The following is a 21,051-nucleotide window of genomic DNA, read 5'->3' on the forward strand; positions in this document are numbered from 1 at the left end:
TTTGTGTTAACAGAGGCCAGGGCAGAGAGAAGCGGGCATCTTTCCTAGAATGATGGTGATAAGCTTATAGAGGTGGGGCACTGTCTGGAATGAAGCCAGCTATACATCTTTGGTGCATTTTTTGGAATCAACTGAATTGGCCCCAGTTTGTTTACCTGTAGGTGTTTCATATTCCCCTACCCTGTCCCTAGAAAGACTTCTGTTAAAATGGTAACAGAAGACTAGAGTTACCACCATTCCCTATCTTTAAGCTTGATCATGGGCTCTGCGCTCTTCTGGTTCATCCTGTCTTTTCCCCACAAGATATACTATTGAGAGAGGCCGTCATCTTTGGTCTTTAATAAAATGTAATAAGCAAAGGTTTCTCAATAACAAGAATTGGTTGAATGCTATCGCAGAAAATTGTAGGGCTTATGAAATGAAAATGCATGTTGCTTCAAGAGAAGTGTAAAAACATTTTCAGGTCATAACACAAGTTGTATAATTTGTAATTTATTTATTCTTTGCATAGAGAAGGACTGGAAAAAAGAAGTATATTGTGGCAGAACAGGAATTGTCATGGTTTGGAGCATGGTTACATTCTATTCTTGGGCCTATGATTTTTTTTTTTGTCCGTGTCATTTTCTTTTTCATCATCATCTTCATTGAACTTCTCTGTGGCTTGGTTTTCTCCTCTGTAGAATAAGGTTTTGTAACTGTGTTCATCAAAGTGTCTTCCAGCTCTAGTATTGTAAAATTATTTTAATCCTTTTATTGTCTTTTAAAATTGGACGAAAGGGCTTTGTTGTGGGAAGCTTTGATCAGTGGTAATGAGATGGTGATGCCTGCTTCAACTCTGTGAGGATTTATGAAACCTAAACTACAGAAGCAACTTAAGACATTGAATAATGGACATCTTTCTCCCTGGACTCCTGAAGGACCACATGGGTATCACTAAAAAGTGCTGAAAGACTTAGTTTCATGAAGATGTGTTCAAGTTAATGAAGTTGCTAAGATATTCAAGTTAATGAACTTGAATATTTCATACTGTCTCATAGTATTTACTAGGAATATACAGCTGGCGAAGAATAATGGTGAAAAAAATATATGTGTGTGTATATATATATATATGTGTATATATATGTGTGTGTGTGTTTGTGTATATATATATATATATATATATATATATATAATTTATATATATATATGTATATAATTTATAATAACTTTACAGGATTTCTTAGGTTCTCTCTATTTACCCCGCTCCTGCCCACATGTGAAAATAATATTGTATACAGATAATAAAAAAACTCCTAATAGATATGTTAAGTAACATTATTAAAATTAGGCTACTGTTTATATGCCTTAATTCATTTTTTTCTTTTTGTGTTCTTTAACTCTTATCTAGAATGCATTGATTCCAGTGACTCACATCTTATGATTCACCTAATGATTAATAAGTGACCTAGTAACTAGTGCAAAGCTAGTCCTCAGCTAATCATCAGTCTTTTGAACATTATTTCTGTTTTCAACTTTTATTTAGTTTCATTTGAACCAGTGAATTTTGATTTGGATGAGAACTGTGGGACACTAACTCTCTGGCCTGGTTTTCAACCTGACATTGCCCTTTTTGCTAGAGGATTCTGTTTTTTCATTGTAGTATTTCCCTTTTCACAGAGCACACAGTTTGGTGATGTGTGTTTCTATAACAGGTGCAGTGGTCACTAATGGCAGACAGACTTATCAGTAGCTTTAATTAAATTAAATAATTGAATATCTCTAATGATTAACCATAACAGTTTCTCCTGGTAAATAAAAACCCATTTTCTCATATTGTAAACCCTTTAGACTTAAAATTATTAAATTTTAACCACTGTTAAGTATATATGTATGTATGTATATATATATATATATATATATATATATATATATATATATATACACACACACACACACACACACACATATATATATATATATATATATATATATATATATATATATATATATGTATATATATATATAAAATTTGACCCAAGGAAATGTATCCTGGTTATAAAAGGTAAACATTTATAAATTATTCTTTATTTAATTCTTCATGTAAACTTCACCTGTTAGATTGTTCAAATTTATATACTCTAATGCATATTCACGTACTCATCTCCAGCATTTAACAAACTAGTGTTAAATATTTAACTTTTATTAAAGTCCGTCATGGTATGATGAAATAACTTGAGGTGATTAAAGGTGAAGAATTTTAGAACGGCAAATTTGACTTATGCAGAGGACGAAGCACAGGTTCCTGAACATTGAACACTGTTGGGTTTTAAAGTTGATCATAACTGAGATTGATTCCAGTAGGACCCCCAATGCCACTGTCACCAAAGAGAAAGGCAGTCATAAATACTTTTTTTTAATATCCATACTTTTCACTTTAACCTTAATAACTATCATGTTTTTATTTTGTTTACGGAATACATTCACATGTCATGTAATAACAGCTGATAAAAATGGGACATGTACTGTGTATTAGGCACCATTTTATATATGCTGAGATTATTTAAGGACCACAGCACCTTTTAACATAGATATGGTTACTTTTTATGGATGATGAGACTGAAGGTCACAGAGACAGTAAATGACACGTTTCTTGGTTCTGCCCCTAGTGTTCACCCCATAGTTTATTTTGGGAATCACCATTATGGTGAGCTATCCTCCAACATAAAAACTTCTATGAACCTCCCTCTGGTTTAAAAAGATACACCTTCAGCACACTAGGTGATTGAATTCTGATCAGTGCAAAAGTACAGTTACTTGGAGACTATTGGGAGCGCATCCTGAAGGATACAGGAGAATATATTCTAAATGGAAACTTGTGTATTACTTAAATAACTGTGGTAATTTAGGAAGTCTACTTTATAGCTGTAAGTAATCCTGTGTTTGGAGCCTTTCCAATCTTTTGTATTGGGATATATACACAGTATACATATCTAAATACACCCAGCTTTCTTGGCTACAATCTAACCAAGAAATACTTAAGTGTTCTAATGTAAATACTCCATATTTTCCTGCAGACTTTCACACAAGAGAAGGATATGTTCAGTAGATACAGACCATCTTTTCCTCAAGACCAAGTACTCCTCCAGGTTTTCTTAGTAGTGATATTTTAGTCAACCCCAAAAAACTTCAAATTTGACTTTTAGTAACTTTCTTTGGCTGTTACCTTAGCTGACTGAAGCTCTTTTCTGAGAGTCTCTTTTTATAATAACAACTAACCTCTTCTGTATCCCATAGGATGACTGAAAATATAAAGCTATTTTTTAAATGCAATTACTGGTGTTACATCTCAAAATTTACATTTTTATTATTAATCTTGTGTTGATTATCTAATCTCACAATTCTTATTAATTTAGAACTCCTGCTTTTGGATAATCTTATACTAATTGTTACATTTATATTTTGTCTCTTTATTTAGCAAGTTTTCACTATTAATTATAAGATGGAATCAAGTTATGACAGGCACAAGTTCTACCTCATATCAATTAGTAAGAATCATGTCTTTACTAATGTCCTTGTTCTGAGGGTCTGTGGTTCCAACTGCAACTCTAGAAATGTACACCCATTTATACCAGTGTTTTCTAGAATGATTATACTGTATATGCTTCCATAGCTTTGCATTCCCTCAATTGTCTTCATAAATGCTATTTATTTATTCTGACAAATTTCAAATTCCTTGTTCATAGAAATATGCATATTCTGTACAAAAATGCTAGCTTATTTTAGTATCTTCAGACTGATAAATATATGAATATGTGGGTATTGTGTATTTGAGTTATGGATATGTTCACATGAATTTGTGAGTATAAAAATTCCTCTATTTTTAAAATTTCTATGCTGTCTGCTTTACTGTATTATGAAAGTCTTTAGCTCTTAAACACTATTGTCTGTGAAGTTCATATCATGACTGCCTTTAGCATGTAATAGGTGAGATCCATAAGTGACAGTGATTGAGAATATGGCCTAAGGTGGAAGTACTTTTATTATATACCTCATGAAAGCAATCAGTCAAAACATGAGAAACATGAAACTAAGGAGGGAGATCAAAGATGTCATTACTTGGTGTGCTTTTACTGCATTGTTACTAATAAACCAGGTCTGCAGTGAGAGTGATGCTTGAATAAGGCTAAACTGAAGTCAGTTTCTCAAGAAATAACATCTTTAGATTTTTAGACAAATATTTTAAAATGTTCTTTTAGCATTTAACCATCTCCTTGAGTTTCTCTGAATTTGCTAATACTGTAAGAGATCAAGTGAAAGTTTCAGACCACAGAGGCATTATAATCTACTCAAATCAGTATTTACTGCTAATTTCTCACTATGTTTCTATATCATCTGTTTATTACTGAGGATCCTTCTCTTGAATTATTTCATAGGTCTGTTGGGGATCCATCCCATGACCTCCCGGTGGGGGATGATCACAATAGTCAATCACAATTGACTTTAGTGGTTCAGAATCAAAATCTGAGTTTGAGTGGCAGGTTTTCTTTTCTTGCTAGATTATTAGAGGTCTGAGTTCTGAAAGAGGGAACATCGTAATACGATGGCAAGGGCTAGCTATAACTATATACCAACTGATATGGTAGAAGTTTAATATTTTTGGGGATGATGAGAGCACCAGCCACCTTATCTGTCCTTCCTTAAGAGGAATTATGAATGAGGGGTTTGTATAGTATAGAATCTGCCATGTAGGCTTGTGTTTCTGTCCCTGTAGTGATCCATTATTGTCTTTAGTATCTCACACAGTTGGCAATGATGATAGCTTTTAAATCATTTTTTTTTCTTTTGGGGCAGGTTTTTTTTCCCTCTGGCAGAAGCATTAGAAAGTTATGAAATAGTAAATTCATCACTTTTTTCTGGATGTGTAGCAAAGCCCAAAGACAGAGAACTTCTTATGTATTGGACTATTTTGCTTGGATGTACATACATGGTCCTGTAAGAGTGGAATGACCCAAATTTACACAAACATTTAGTCCAAGTTTATTAAGACTTCTTACCCATGAAGAAGAAAATACAGAATTCATTTTCCACTCACTTAAATATTTATTGAGAAACTTCTGTATGCCAAACAATTGTTCCAGTATTACAGCAATGAGCAAAATAGAGAAACAAGTTCCTGCCCTTACAGCCAATTCCAGTGGAAGCAGATAATAAACCAGTAAATAAGCCAAAATTTGTTAAAGGCTTATAGTAAAAAAATAAAGCTTGAAAATGGGATAGAAAATTTTGGAGTCTGGGAGGAAGGCATTGAAAGGTGACATGTGAGAAATAACCAGAAGGAAATGAGGGAGGGAAACATTAAGCTATCAGAAGGAAGAATGTTCTAGGTATAGGAACAGCCAGGGTAGCCATCCCAGGAAATCTCCAGGCACCATGAGAGGCAGCAAAAATGCCAGTGTGACTGGAGTGAGCTATTCTGTCCTTGCAGATGGTCAGAGACATCTAGGAACCAGGACATCAATTAAAAGGACTTAGATTTTCTGTGCCAATTGGGAAAACACTAGAAGGTTTTGAACAAAACATCCTAAAGTGACTTACACACTTTAACAGGATCCTTTTTTTTCTGCTATGTTGAGAAAAGACAGTAGGCATGCAGCGTAGAAGCAGAGCCCTGTTAGAGTGTTGTCAATGATTCAGACTCTATGGTAGAAGTCAAGCTGATGCTTGGTGTCTTTTAAGGGAGGAGCCAACAGGGTAGACTTGTTATGGATGATGAGAGAGGAGATGACAGCAAATAGAAAAATGACTTGCTCTTTGCTGAGATAAAGACCATGAGAAGTACAGCGTTTGGGGTAGAAGGAAGAAAAGGAATGATTGCTAAGATTTCAGGTTTAGACGTGCTAAGTTGAAGTGGCCTTGATGTGGAGACCAAAACAGGTCATCAGATGGAGTAGACATGAGTTTAGAATCATCAGCATGTATATAAAACTTAAAGGTAACAAATCATCAAGAAAGTGTGAGTATAGATATTAACAAGAATATGGCCAAAGTTCTGTTGACAAAAATGTTGGTCAGAAGATGAAACGTAATGCACCAAAAAAGCAGAGCAGCCAGAGTATGGATCTGTTGAAAGTGAGAAATGTGGTGTTCTGGGTAAGAAACAGCACTACAGAAGGGAGGTCATGTGTGTTTATTGCTGCTAACAGGTCAAAAAAAAAAAGACTTCTGAGAAATGACCACTGATTTATTTGTGGTCAAGGTCATTGGTGATTTTGATAGGAAAAGTGTTAATGGGTCAAGGGTTGGTAAAAGTTTAATTGGGAAACTCAAGTGGGAAAAGAGAAATTGCAGAAATAAAGTATGAACAATTCAAAGTTTTGTTATAAGTGAAAGAGCAAAGATGGTGTGGCAGTTGGCCAGGAGGCATCAATCTGCCTGAGGAGGCAGGATAGTCCTAGGTTCTGCAGACATTCACCTGCCAGGAATGTGAGCAGTAGCCTTTTGTAGTCTGTGACCTCAAGGACCTTATGTTGGGTAAATATAAATTCTTGAAACATTTTCCACTGATACACTGGTGCTAATAAGAGATAGATTAACCAAGCCAGCTATTAGTGTACCAGTATTCTTCCCCTTTTTAACCCTTACTTTACATTCAATAATTTCTCTGATTCTTCTGTAAAAGTTAGTTTTTAACTGTATTTCTCAAAAGCCTTTTACATTTCAATTTGTTATTTTCATTTTTGTCCCCTGTCCTAGTCTAAGTTAATTGAGGAGGGCCATATTTTATTTTTCCTTACATTTTACCTTACTTCTGCAGAGATTTTCTTTTGTTCCATAACTATTTTTTGAATAAATTACTATTGTGTTTCATTTTGGTAGATGATGGATTTGTTATAAGATGTGTGTCTTTGCAATTTCTAAATATAGGGATGGGAAGGGATATTAAAACCAACTTTACAAATAATTAATCACAAATGATGATGATCAGTGTTGTCATAAAGAACTGGTAAGATGTGATAAAATATTTTGTAAAATATGCATGATTAAAAGTATATGCATTTTTAAAAGAAAAAAATAAAATGATGATGTAAGAAATACACCTAATGTTTATGAAAATAAACAGAAGAATACTCAAAGAAAAATAAATAAATAAATAAACAAATAAATAAATAGAGGATTGTGTTTGATGGTTTTGTTTTTTACAGAGGCCCTGTGAAGCAGGCATAGTGAGAACAGGCTCACTGCAGCTCAGTAGCTCCTCCATCTGGGGACTTCATCTTTGAGGAGAACAAAGTGAAAAGCACCTTCCCCACCCTCCAAAGCAGCCCAGCGTTCAAGTGATGGAAATGGCCGAGTGACTGGTAATGTTACTTTTCCCATTAACACTACCATTTGTATTATGTTCTGCTTCATACAAACATAAATGATATATGTTTGTCTTTTTACTAAATAATGACATTTAGGATTTATAAATAGTCCCTGATTATTCTCACTTGACTGCTTTCTATGAATCTGCAACATAAAATAAAATGACAAAATTATATGGCTTCATTTTCCTAAAATGAGCAGATTGTAATTTGTAAACTTATTTAGAAAACATTGCCACTCCAGGATTGACTTATATAGTAAGAGGAATGAATCTAAGTGGAATTTTGTCATTTCACAGTTGGGTAGTAAAATGACTTTTAGCAAGGTCAACGCTCAATTCTTTCTGGATTGTATTAAAAAAGCTACAGTGAAGCTGTAAAGGTGCTTTATGTATGAGGCTTGTTTATAAGTTGTGTTGTTCCTTTTAGCCCTGCAGTTAGTAGATGGGATTCCTCCAGACAGTGCTTTGGAAACAAGCTCCCCTGAGGGGCCATCCAGTCCAGGTATGACACCTTGATTCCACTCTGTGTCAGTATTGAAAAAGAATTTCCATGACAGTTGAGGAATGGATTTAATTAGAATGCTCTTTGAAAGAGATCAGATTCTTTGACCTCATTTCCCAAATGTTTTTCGTGAAATGAATTCTCCTTCCCTTATTCCCCCCAAGAGAAGAGATTAGAGTCTGAAACTGGCACAAGATCAGCATTTCAGTTCTGGAATTATACCTGCAGAACTTTCCCTGTTTGGTCTCTTGTTTTTCCTTATTCAATGTTAGGTCGACATTTGTTAACCTCCTTCCCAAGAGTACTGACACATCATAGTTAGAAACATTTAGTATGTTTGGGGGAAAAATTTACATTAAAATATAAGCATAGTTTCTTTAAACAATGCTTCTAGGTATGAATTCAATGACCAGGTATCCTACTGTAATGGTAAAAATTTGTTACCCTGAAAATACTTTCTATTATATAACTTGCATTATCAGTTCTCCTCAAATAAGTAAAATTCTAGTAAAAATAGAATGATTCAATCTAATACCATTTCCAATATTTTCAATAATAGCTACTTAGTGGCCCTTATAAAAAGATGTACAATAAAATTTCTCACCTTTAGCATTTGTTAGACATAAATGAATACAATAGATTGGAAATGTGATTCAGAAACAGAATATTATATACTAGTACCTTATCATGGGGATAATTTGTTAAGTACGAAAAATACTTATTATGACTAATTTTTAGCATTTGTTTTCACAAATTTGAAAAAGTCCAGGAGCATCTAAATTTTAATCTGAATCTTTAATCTTTATGATTTAGGAATTTGGAAATTAATATATATATAAGAATTCTTTACTCCTGTGTTTGTGATTTAAAATATTTCTAATATATAACTAATAATGATATTTTTCAGAATAATATCAATGATACCGTCTTATTCTACAAAGGAAATGTAATGAATAACATTAGCAAATGTATAGTGAAATTAGAAGATTTTGAAGTACTGGAAAAAGATGTGCATGCTATTTAAACTCTGCTCAGTATCTGTTTCTCTCCCTTTGTTCTCTTTTTGTCCTCTTGTTTAATGCATGGATAATTGTGAGCTCAGAAATCTAATTTCTTTGAAAATGCTTTCTGGTCTCTGCTTGCCTTAACTTTGTTGTCTAAGTGCCATTTCTACAGAATCTGCTTCTTTGGCAGAAGCCTACCTGGGCCCTGGGCTCCTCAGTCATGAACAGAGCACGGTTCCCAAACTGACAGATGAAGCCTCTCTCTCTGAGGGCCCTGGAATGCCTGAGGCAGCCATAGCATCATTGACATGTAGGTGTCAGGCCTTTCCTGATTGTGGCTTTGTTTTATGCAGATTAAGACATCATCCAGTATAGATTTGATTACTTGTGAAGCCTTTCTGTAAGAATGTTTCATAAAGAAATAGGAATTTCTTTTCACTTGAAATTTCATCCATGTTTAGAGTTTACCATAGTAAACTATATAAATGAATATGATGCAATGTAAGATTAATAAACTTAGGAATTCTGTAGACTTTTACCTTCTATTTGACTTCTTACTTTTTTTGAGGGAACTTTGAAATGTTACTATTTTCAATGAAATTACTATATATAATATAGTTTAGATTCAGAATTGCCAAAAATGAGAAGGAATTAAAATGTCCCCATTCTGAAGAATGGGCAAATTGTAGTTCATCCATGTATTAGAATACAGTACTTCTACTTAATCATAAAAAGGAACAGCAATGAATCCACACAATATGGGTGAATCTAAAACATATTATGTTAAGTCAGGAAGCCAGATATAAATGCCTAGATGTTATATTTTTATTTATGTGACACTTTTGCAAAGGTAAAACTATAGGGATAATGGTTGCCAGAGATCAGGAAGTGTGAAGAAATTTAGGTGACTAATACAATTTTCTATGTCTTAATTGTGGTGGTAATTGTATTTACACAACTATATCAGTCCATCAAAATCCAAAGAACAGTGTGAATTTTACTGAATGGAAATTATTTTCCAAGGATGAAAGAAAAACAATTCTAGTAGCATCAACAATGCTGTGACACAGCAAATTTGAATGAATGAATACCATAAAAAAGGATTCTATTTGAATAGGATTAATTTAACACAATTATATTTTTGCAAAGGAATAGTATTTAACAGGCTATTTTGCCATTTTGATGATCCCCAGGACAAATATAATAGATATCTTAAAAGTCCTAGTTAAATTTTAAACTTTAATGACTTCACAAGTAAAATGCTACAGACTTACAAAAATGTCTTTTGGAAGTTTAAGTAGCTACATTTCTTTTCCATATGTTAATTACTTTTTAATTTTAAGTAATTAAAAAATATTCTTTTCGGTCAGTATTTGCTATTTTTAAAGGGACTGAAAAAATAAGTTAAAATATTCAAATTATCTAAAATAAAAGAAACTTCAATCATTATACTTTCAATTGATTTTTAAACAATTTAAATAATTTTTTCATATTTATTATTGAGAATTCTTAACAGTACTTTAAGATTTAGAACACCATGTTTTTTGAAAGTGAATATGCTGCCTTTAGAACTTTTAAACCTGAAATAAAATAGTTGTGATAGAACACTTGTGAAACTTATTCATTGTTCACAGCCCCTTCCCCATTTCTTTTTTTTATTTTAGTGCTAGAATTTGGCACATACTAAATAAACTTGATTTTTTTTTTCAAAGTGTGAACTTACCTTTGCTAATCAAACAGACTGAAAATTCTCTTGGGTGATTAGAAATTCTTAATATCATTCTAAGTGAAATAGGTCAGACTCAGATATTCTGACAAAGGTTGTATGTTTTCTCTCACATATGGAAGTTAGAGGGAAAAAGGGATCTCATGCAAATGAAAGGGAGTAGAAGGAGGGGATGGAAAGGGAGGGAGGAGCTGAGGGCATGGAAAGTATTAGTAGATGAAATCAATCAAAGCAGGCTACGTCCATGAATGAACATACCACAATAAATACTGCCTTTACATATAAGTATAGTGTACTAATTAAAATAATAGTAATGGAAGGCAGATCATTAGAGAAGCCAATCAAGGAGAGGGAGGAGTGGAGGAAAACGGCAGGTAGTAGGGAATGAGATTGATTAAATTATGTGCATAATGTGTAGGCACATGACATAATGAATCCCACAGTTATGAATAATTATCATGCATGGGTGGAAAATAATTATTGCCTTTTATAAGACTTTTAATAATAGGAATGCTTTTCAAGCAGATAAAAATATATATTTAAGCAAGCTGGTATGATGTTTACAACCATCAAATCATCCCAGAAAAATTCAAAAAAAAATTGAAACATCTTACTCATGCCTTATACCTTAATTGAGACCAGTTTCTCAGTGAGGACCTTATACTTTGGAAAAAAAAAAAAGTTATGTATCTGAAATACTTGTGACAGCATGAGAAGTACAGGAATAATGATGGATAATTTGCTAAACATCACATCAGTTAATATAATTTTCAAAAGACCTGAATACATACTGAAGAGTCATGTATAAAACACTTCTACATCTGAGCCATCATGGGCTTTTATTTTTCTCAGTACACAGTTTTCAACTTATATAAATACACTCTTACTATGATATGATATTATAGACATATAATATTGCACAAGGCATCATAATGGCTATTGCACATGTGGTGATAAAGCAACATTTGCCAAAATATGTACACATAAAAATTCACTTAAATTTTTAAATATTTCTTAGTACTCTAATTTAATTGGGACATTTTTTATTTTTAATTTAAAGTACCCCATATTTGTTTGTTTTTGAAACAGGGTCTTGCTATGTTGCCCAGACTGACCTTGAAGTCCTAGACTCACATAGTCCTCCTGCCTCATCGTCCTGAGGTGCTGGAACTACAGTCATGTAATACTGCCTGAGACAGGGGATGGAATCCAGGGCCTCAAGCATGCTAGGCAAGCTTTTAACTAAACTGTATATCCAGGCTCAATGCCTGTTTCTTAAGAAGCACAATGAATATACTTTTCTGTCTCCACATTAAGAGATAAAATTATATTTTTAAGTAATTTAAACTTCAAATACCTTAAAATTTTTATTAAATTTTGTGAATGTGCTGATCACTATAAACCAATGCTGTAACATATTTCCCTCCTTTTGAAGTAAAACATGACTTGGATGTTTAATTTTATTTAAGAAAATTCCAGGACCTTAGTGTTTGGTTTAAATTTATTTTCACAGCTCATCTTTACCATTACTATGAACATCAACTTCTAAGTATGTCTCCAACTTTATCATAGTACCGTTGATTGTCAATACTAAGAAGTAATGATAAAACATATTTTTATACAATAAAAAGTTAACCACTGATAACTACACGCATTAGTATATGATATTTAAGATATTATAAGTGGAACAAAAGCTAGGTTGAAACATTGGGTATTATATACTTCTATTTATATTAAATAAACCAGCAGAAAAGGAAATGTGAATATGGGTGTCTGCTTATGTGTGCATGTTATGGTTTCTGACAATAGACAGGAAAAAAGTGTTGGAGGAAGTTGCCTCTGAGAATCAAACTGGATGGTATTAAAAATTATCAGTGCTTAATACTTGTTTCCAGATTAAAAACATATTAAGCATTTAGATCACTTAACCCTGGTTGCACAGTAGAATCACCTGGGGAATCTTAAACATTCTTGGCGCCCCCCTTTTGAGATTTTTATTTAATAGCTGTGGAGTAGGATATGAGCTTGAGTATTTTCAAAAGGGGTTCAGATAATTTTCAAGTTCTGATAACTACTGAGTCAAACTTCATGTGCAAAAATCTCATGCTTGTTTAATTTGCATTTAAAATAAACTTGTGTTTAAGTTACATTGATTTTTACAGCATGGATATAAAATTATTTTTAAAAACATACTCTTAAGTGAAATATTTAACTTGACATTTATAATACTAAATGATCTTCTACGAATAAAACCTAGAGTGACACAATATAATGCATGCATATAATCCTAAATAAATTGTATTTATTTAATCCTAAATAATAAATACAATTTATTTAAGATTATATACATGTGAGACAATCTTGTTATATATTAACATGATTATTCACCATGAGAACAACATTTCACTACTAATTTTGAACCTGATTTAAAGACTTCAGCTAATTATTAAATATTCCTTCCTTGCTAGGATTACATAGGGTAAATGAAACAAATTAATATTCAGGATTATATATGCATTTCTTTGTAGCTGGAATTAGCTCTGATTATAGCCTGGAAGAAATAGAATAAAAGGGAGAACTGAGTGAAGGGCCTAAAGATGAGGTGGAAAATATTTCTTTGAAGTCACCAGACATTCCTTTTACATCTACTGATATAACAAATACACTGAAAAATGATTCTGACTCAGCCCTTGGCATCAATAGCAGAGAGTCCTCTCAAAACTCCAAGGAAGAAAACCAAGAAACTAGAAACACAGATGGACCATAGGTAGTCTGAATGCCAGAGTGTTGTTGGCAGTTTGTTTAGTTAGTACTATTCTTCTAAAATGTAGATCGGATATTTGAAATACAAATAGAGTCAGTTCCTTTTGTTTAGATTCTACCACTCTTACCATCATCATCATAAAAAATGTTTATTAGTAGCATATCTATTTGTCTATAATTGTGTTCAAAATCTATCAAATTTACTAGTTCAATATCCCTGTGTCATATAAGCCATAATTTGCATGACTCAAAAATCAGAGTTTTTGTGTATTTTGCCTATTACTTATTTGACTTAAGTGCAACATTTAATTTTTAATTTTTATCAAATACTCACTGGCATATGAAAACAAGTCTCTGTATTAGAGTATAAGTTAAAATCCCCAGTATTATTTTTACAGTCAACTTTATGATGCAGAAAGGCATTTTTCATATTATCCTAGGTATCTAAAGCTATAGTGAATTCACATATATTATGTTTGAGATGCAACACCATGAATAAAGATGAAATTAGCCAAATAAAATAAATCATCTTCATCAGAGGTTTAACATAATTTGCATGGGATTGTCTCCAAATTAAACCATTCTGTCACTAGAAAAAAAATCAATGAGGTCAATTCAAGTACGATTTATATAATTGACTATGCTAGATGCAAGACAAAAATGTTTGATTAAATTTCCTTTTTCATTAAAAGACAAATAACCAAAAATATCAAAATAAAGACACTATTTTGGTAATGAGTCCATTTTCCCAAGCTTTTTATATCTTTCTGTGTAATAGGACCACTATATGAAAAAAAAAAAAAAACTTATTAGGTTTCACAGAAACATTTCCTCTCAGTTGTAATTTTTTCTTTGCTTTTAAATTTTCAGTATTTGGCAGAAAGAGATGGTTATTTCAGTCCATCTGTCTTTGGAAATTAATGCCTGTTTTCTTATTGTGTGAGTTTGAATAGTATACACATATACAATATCATATCTTCCAGAGGGTCACACAGTACTGTGTATGATACAAGCAATGAAGATATGATAGCCCGCAGTGTAAGAAATTTGAAGTCCGATTTGGGCCCAAGCAAAGAAAATGGTGGGTTTTATAAACACTGACAGCTTATTTATACATTGGTAGACAATGATGTGCCAAGGACTATCCTTAACACATATCAACTCATTTAATCTTATATATTGAGTCATTTAATAGCCACCTCATTTATAGGCTATTATGGATAGCCTATAAATGGATAGCCTATATAGGCTACTGAAGATTGAATCACAAAGATATTAATTCCCACAACTAATAACTGATGGACCTAGAGTTTAACTCAGTCAGTACTACTCCAAAGTATGCTCTTAGCTCTCCAATGCATTACATTGATGATGATGTTAAGTCTTAGGGATTGTCGAACTTCAACCTTAGATCTTAAAAGCAATGTCCTCTATGCATCTACTTCTGTTCTGTTTTTCTGTTTTCCTTCTAATTCTGTAGCACAGTCCTATTTTACATCATACTCAAGTTGCTATATTTTGGATGAAACTCATGTGCCTGATTTTCAAGGCTCAAACCATCTAATTATGTAATCTTATTTACACTTTCCCCAATTCTCATTCCCATCTCAAGACAGTTTCTTCTTTTTTTCTATGATGTAGTTCCCTCCATTCTATCATTTGGTCTATGCTCATCCCATTTTTGCAGAAAAACCAATTTCCCATCTAAATCCTACCACTTTGTTAATTTTGTTACATGATTCCTAGAAGCCATGCAGTTTTGTATTCCTGACTCTTCAATTGAATTGGATCATCTTGTAAGAGAATTTGATCTTGCACAATGATATATTTCAAGGGAATAAGAAGAAAGTGATTTATGAATGCTGATAGCCCAACCTATGTTAACATAAAAAAACAGTAAATATTCGTAAAAAACATAATACTATAGTATTCATATTTGGATAAGAAGTCATAGTCCTAATGCTATCTGTATATCTATGTCAGTTTCATTTTTTTTGGTATGTATATGTTAACTTGAATGTGTATGCTGCTGATTGACTTTACTTCAAATGTACAGTCCCATTCTGAGACACATGGAGAATGTCATTTCTCCATGTGTAAATCATTTCCAATTCTTTATATCTTGATAATTTTTTCCCTTCATATACTGTGATGGCAGTAGCATTCCTATTGAGAAATCATGATTTAAAAGCTTCTTCTTTCTTAGAAAAAATGATTTAGCATATTATTTTCAAAGATTTTTTTTAAAGAGAGAGAGAGAGAGAGAATTTTTAATATTTATTTTTAGTTTTCAGCAGACACAACATCTTTGTTTGTGGTGCAGAGGATCGAACCCGGGCCGCACACATGCCAGACAAGTGCGCTACCGCTTGAGTCATATCCCCAGCCCATTTTCAAAGATTTTGACATCAAGTTAGTGCTGGGGTCACAGTACATTTACGTAATATTTATTTTGATTTGCACACACTTTGCAATGACCTTTTGTCAACTTTAGGTGATTTTAAAAATAAATAATTTATTATCCCCAAAGTGGTTTTATTCTCTTTTCACCTACAGTATACATTTATTTAAACCATCCTTTGGTCAGATTGTAGATGTTTATATTAATTTTGAGTAGAGAAAAGACATTGCAGTATAGAAGCTACGTTCTCCTTCTATTGGCCACCCTTGGAAAATAACTTGGCCATTCACAGACCAAGTAAGACTCTTGTCAGATATGTATGAGGAGGAATTAGCTAATAAATTCAGTGGTTATTCTAAGCTTCCAGGCCTGAAAATCACTGGGAATAATTGTGAAATGTTGATGAAAAATTTAGAGCTAAATTCAATGATTCAGTAGGTCTAACCCACTGAAAATATAAAAAACAAATTTGGAATATAAAACTAATAAATTAGTGTTTGTTAAGGAGGATTTAATTTAATTTATATTTTTTACATTGATTTACTTCCTCTTGGAAAATATTTCTATTTTTGAAACTGGATAATATCCAGTTTCAAAATATAGTCAGTGGAAAATAAGAAACAGCAAGAAAGAAGAAAATATATTTAGGCTCATTTACTTTTTTAAAATTTTTGTTCTTTTTAGTTATACATAGCAGTAGAATCTATTTTTGTATATTTTTATAATCATGGATTATACCTTATTATAATTAGTATCCCAGTTTTGTGGACATAAACAATGTTGAGATTGACTGTGATGTATTCATATATGTACATAGGAAAGTTATGTCAGATTCATTCTACTGTCTTTCCTATTCCTAACTATCTTCCCTGCCTTTCATTCCCCTTTATCTAATCTAATGAACTTCTATTGTTCTCCTCCCCTCCTCTTTTTGTAGATTAGCATCCACATATAAGAAAGAACATTTGACCGTTGGTTTTTGGGATTGGCTTATTTCACTTAGCTTGATAGTCTCCAGATTCATTTATTTACTGGCAAATGTCATAAAACCTTTCTCTATGACTGAGTGATAATCCATTGTGTGCGTGTGTGTATCATAATATTTCCATTATATATATATAATGTATACACACACACACACACACACACACACACACACACACACACACACCCCTACCCACCATAATATCTTTATCCATTCAATTGTTGATGAACATCTAGGTTGGTTCCATAGCTTAGCTATTGTGAATTGAGCTGCTATAAATGTTGATGTGGCTGTGTCATTGTAGTACACTGATTTTAGATCCTTTGGGTATATACTAAGGAGTGGGACAGCTGGGTCAAATGGTGGTTCCTTTCCAAATTTACTGAGGAATCTCCATTCTGCTTTCCAGAGTGGTTGTACTAATTTGTGGTTCTTTAAACAATGTATGAATATACCCTTTCCCCCACAATCTCATAAACAATCACTGTTACTTATATTCTTGATAATTGCATTTAGGTTCATTTTCTGTTGCCAAAAAATATGTCTTACATTCCTCTGTGCTCATAATAGTGTTCAGAATAGTGCTTTCCATATAAACATTAAATACTTAACCAAGTTAATTAAGAGCAGAATCAGAAATTTGCTTCTTCTTTGCTTCCTTATCTTACATATTCTTAATTTTTAAATCCCAAAAGTTTTCAGTTCTTGGTCATTGAGAAAGGAAGTCACTCAAATAGTGAACATAATGTGATAATCAGTTGAATTTTATATGGGAAAATAAAAATAAATTCTATTTTAAAATGACATACTTGATATAGGAATCTGGTAATGCAAATATTAGCTGCTATGACCAAATAATAGTACATTTAAGCGATGTTTAAAAATGTGAATTTTTTTTAAATTACATAAAAATTTACCTGACATCATGACTTATTTTGTTTGGGTATAGCTTGCATGGTTTTGTTTGTTTGTTTTCAGAGAAACTATTTACTGTAGCTCCTCCAATTTTAGGGCTTGTATTTGATCTCATCCTTTTTTAGGTAAAAGTGGATGATGATAAAACTATAGAGAAATACTTGACATCTTTCATGAGTTGACTTTTGAGGCCTGCCACTTATTAGTGTTATGCAAGCCATTCCCATATCTCAAAAGGGAGATTACTGGTCATCATGCAGGAGAAACGATGCCTCAGAGCAGGTGCTTACTAGGTATGGATGCATGTTCATAATGCCTGCACCCTTCCAGATGCTATTCCAGTTCTCTGCCATCCTGTGGAGTAGAAGCTGTTGCTACTAATGCAGGGATTGGCAGGCAATTTGCATTTTCAGGTCATATGAACTAGAATTAGAGAAAAAGTCAACAGGATCTAAGAGGGAGACTGTCACAGATCTCTTGGGCTACAACTCTAGAAGAATAAGGATACTTTTTTCCCCCACATTGAAAAATTAAAACTAACATTTTTGTTTTTATAAGGTTGAAATCAACCATGTTATGACTAAAAACAAATTCCTCCAAAAGACTTTAGTAAGGACACCCAATGAACATGACAATCAATAGACTGTTTTTTGTTTTTAATTCTTCAATTTTTTTTCTTCTTTTTTTTTTTTTTGGTGATGCTGGGGATTGAACCCAAGCAAGGCCTTAGTGCATGCTAGACAAGTGCTCTACCTTTGAGCTATAACTCCAGTTCTTTACTTTCTTAAAGGTAATGTTTTCTGTCATTTGCCTTAATTAAAAATGATATTTACTGAGATTATTTTAATACTAGATATGAAATATAAATTTACATGAGGGGCTATTGAAAAAAGATTCTGGAGAAAAAAATACAATTTTTGAATTTATCAATTTCTTTCTTCATTAACAATGATGGAAAAATGAAATCTTTACTTATTTTTTGGAGCATAGATGCCTTCTCTATATTGCCTATTCTAGACAATATTCTATCTTAAAATATTACCTAAGTGATATATATGTACACATACATAGATGTGTGTGTATGTATCTGTATCATTTACATATAATTATATCTATTATTTAGAATACTTATTTTCACACCTATAATCCAAGCCACTCAGCATCACAAGTTTGAGGGAAACCTCAATAATTTACTAAGGCATTCTCAAAATTTAAAAATTTAACAAAGGGCTGGGGATGGACTCAGTGGTAGAGCACTTACCTGCAAGCTTGAGACCTTGGGTTCAATCCACAGTACTGTAAAACAAACCAACATATTTTCACCTCTTTATGTGTCAGCAAAATGAAGCTGTGTTATTATTATTTAACATGTGGCCACATTAGTTAAAGAGGTTCAAAACTCAGATTCTTTTGAGTGTACAGCCCTTACTGCTTTCTCTGTATGCCACTGCCTGAATTTGTATAATTAGTGATATAAAGATTATCTGTAGCATTCAAACCAACTGATGATAGGTTGGATGAGGCAAACATTGTAAACTTGAGTTTTTCTATTTTTTCTCTCCATAACTCAGAATGAAATCATTGTCCTTACAACAAATACAGAAGATACTATGAAAAATAGAGTGAGGAGAACAGAAATCAATGTAGAAGGGGAAGCAAAAAATAAGGACACAGTCATGGAAATTGACAGACAATCAAGCTATCAAGCACATAAAATTGTTATAACTTTCAAGGAAAATCATCTACCAGCACCATTAGTACCAGACCACAAACTGAATCAGCTTGGTGCAGAAAAGATGACAATGCAATTCAGACAATCCCTTCCAGCAACAGTTCTGGGAATCACCAAGATCATAATTTGCCTGCTTTCAAAGTTGATGAAAGTGTGCAAACTTCAAATAACAGACCAACTCAACACCTATCTTTAAATCTATAAATTCTGTAACTACCTTAATAGAATTGAGGATTCAGAGCACCCCAGTCATATATTCAGAAGACAGACTTGCCATAAAAGATCCAGCTTGTGCACAAGGCAATGATGATCCTTTGTCTCATATAGATGGAATTGATAAATATTCAGCTGCTTTTTACCTAAAGAATCTGCCACTTTACAGACAAGACTATAATCCCAAGCCAAAACCTTCAAATGAAATTGCAAGAGAGTATATACCCAAAATTGGAATGACTACTTATAAAATAGTACCTCCCAAATCCCTGGATATACTGAAAAACTGGGAATCAGAAACCATATGGTATAAAGATGATCAAAAGATACATGCTTCAGGGAATGTGAAGGAGGTGGCCCCGCAAACACAAGACCTTGTTACTTCTGAAGGCCCAGGGGAGCTACCGCTAGATTCTAAACCAAAGCCTAACTTGAGAACAGAGCAACAGCTGCACAGGGCTGTGAGCTCACCCGATGGTGCTGTGACTGATCCTCTGAAACCTCCCAGAATGACTAGAGACACTGGCACAGCTCCATTTGTGCCAAATTTGGAAGAAATAAACAATATTTTGGAATTGAAATTTAAATCTTGGATTTCAAATCCCCAGGCCTAACCAAGATCTTTTTTCTTGCAGATGCAGAAGAGAGTATCAGGTCAGTGTGTGACATCTGTAGCTGCCAAGAATGTCCATACTGTCCCTAATCATTCCCCCAAGGAACTAACCAAAAAAAAAAAAAAAGAGAGATGGAAAGGGACACACTACCTCCTTCAGAACAGACACTTTCTCCCTTAAGTAAAACTACTCAAATTAAAAAGATGGAAGATGACATCATCAATCAGAAACCTGCTGAAACCTCTCCTCCTCCTATAGCTCCCAAGGCTATGCTTCTTCTCGCTAGTCAGGTAGCAGCAGTAAAACTGGATATTTTGAAAACTTTTGGTGCCCCAAGACCTATTCAAGTTCTGCTCCTTCGCCATTTGCCCTTGCTGTTGTGAAGAGGTCACAGTCTTTCAGTAAGGCATGGCCCGAGTCACCCAGTGTGATTGCATCCACCCAACCTCCAGCTCACACAGAGGATGGGAAGACTTACTGTGTTCACAGGTGTACAGACATCCCACAAATTGATATGATGGATAAGGTTAATGTTACCTTTTAAAAAAATAAGTATTCAGATTATTATGGAACCTAGTTAAAATAGTGGATAACAAGCATGTTGGTATGTTTGTGCATTATTGAACTCTGAATTCTTATTAATAGGATAGCATGCTACTATAGGGAAAAAAGTAATACATAAATATCATTATTTACTCTGTATTATTCACATAACTTGATTAGATATTACTATAAGGTTGTCATTATATAATTGTATTATTAGTAATGATATTAAATTTCTTCATTCATAGGCTTTGTTAATTTACTAGTTTAGAGTTTGAACTATTTTCTTTGCTAATTCGTTTTTAGTT

General features: G+C 33.1%; 1 pseudogene across 1 annotated transcript in view; it reads left to right on the plus strand.

Annotated features, from left to right (window-relative positions):
- The window catches only part of LOC143388989 (cordon-bleu protein-like 1), a 39,098-nt pseudogene that overhangs the window by 15,054 nt on the left and 2,993 nt on the right, over positions 1-21,051 (plus strand). Inside the window, exons 2-4 of the transcript XR_013090093.2 lie at positions 7,182-7,337; positions 7,773-7,847; positions 19,213-20,726. The product of XR_013090093.2 is annotated as a cordon-bleu protein-like 1 (transcript). The remainder of the gene's footprint in view (positions 1-7,181; positions 7,338-7,772; positions 7,848-19,212; positions 20,727-21,051) is intronic.

This window comes from Callospermophilus lateralis, unplaced genomic scaffold (assembly GCF_048772815.1).
Source record: "Callospermophilus lateralis isolate mCalLat2 unplaced genomic scaffold, mCalLat2.hap1 Scaffold_43, whole genome shotgun sequence".
Taxonomy (NCBI): domain Eukaryota; kingdom Metazoa; phylum Chordata; class Mammalia; order Rodentia; family Sciuridae; genus Callospermophilus; species Callospermophilus lateralis.